The sequence below is a fragment of the Pristiophorus japonicus genome, unplaced genomic scaffold, assembly GCF_044704955.1.
Source record: "Pristiophorus japonicus isolate sPriJap1 unplaced genomic scaffold, sPriJap1.hap1 HAP1_SCAFFOLD_130, whole genome shotgun sequence".
In the NCBI taxonomy this organism is placed as follows: domain Eukaryota; kingdom Metazoa; phylum Chordata; class Chondrichthyes; family Pristiophoridae; genus Pristiophorus; species Pristiophorus japonicus.
The window spans coordinates 149,716-150,301 of record NW_027250967.1 but is presented as its reverse complement, the minus strand read 5'-3'; the positions used below and the strand labels follow the sequence as shown (position 1 = coordinate 150,301).

General features: G+C 47.8%; 1 non-coding gene across 1 annotated transcript; it reads right to left on the bottom strand.

The window, feature by feature from the left end:
• Window positions 1-216: 216 nt before the first annotated feature.
• Window positions 217-290, bottom strand: trnan-guu (transfer RNA asparagine (anticodon GUU)). Its single transcript has one exon. It is a non-coding gene; the product is annotated as a tRNA-Asn (tRNA).
• Between the last annotated feature and the right edge of the window lie 296 nt (window positions 291-586).

Genomic DNA, 586 nt, shown 5'->3' with positions numbered 1-586 from the left:
TTTATTGCTCGTGGGCTGGAGGGAGGAACACGATCCATGTAAAATTTTTTTATCGTTTTACTTGAACTGACTTCTCATAAAAGTATTGGAGTGGGAACTCACTGGATAACAGCACAGCTGGCAATGTTTGCGGAATATATTCGTGGAGCCAAAACGCACAATGACAACCTCGAACTGTGCGGCACCAAATCATCCGGAAAAAACAGTTAAAGGCTTCGTCCTTGGGTGGGCTCGAACCACCAACCTTTCGATTAACAGCCGAACGCGCTAACCCATTGCGCCACAGAGACTGATGGATGATGACGTTGTAAGACATCCAAAACCAGCGTGTCAGTCAGTTAAAGCTTCAGATTGCTCCGACCGGTATGGAACTTGTCCACTCTCAGTTGTGCTTTTCCAAAATAAAGGGTGGGACATTCATTGTGGATGTATGGAAGCAGTCTGGTCCCGCACACTGCAGACACTTCCATGACACCGCCAACCAGCTCTCCCACAACTGGTGTGATCTACCTTCCAGCCTTAGAAACATGGAAACATAGCAAATAGATGCAGGAGTAGGCCATTCAACCCTTCGAGCCTGCACCGC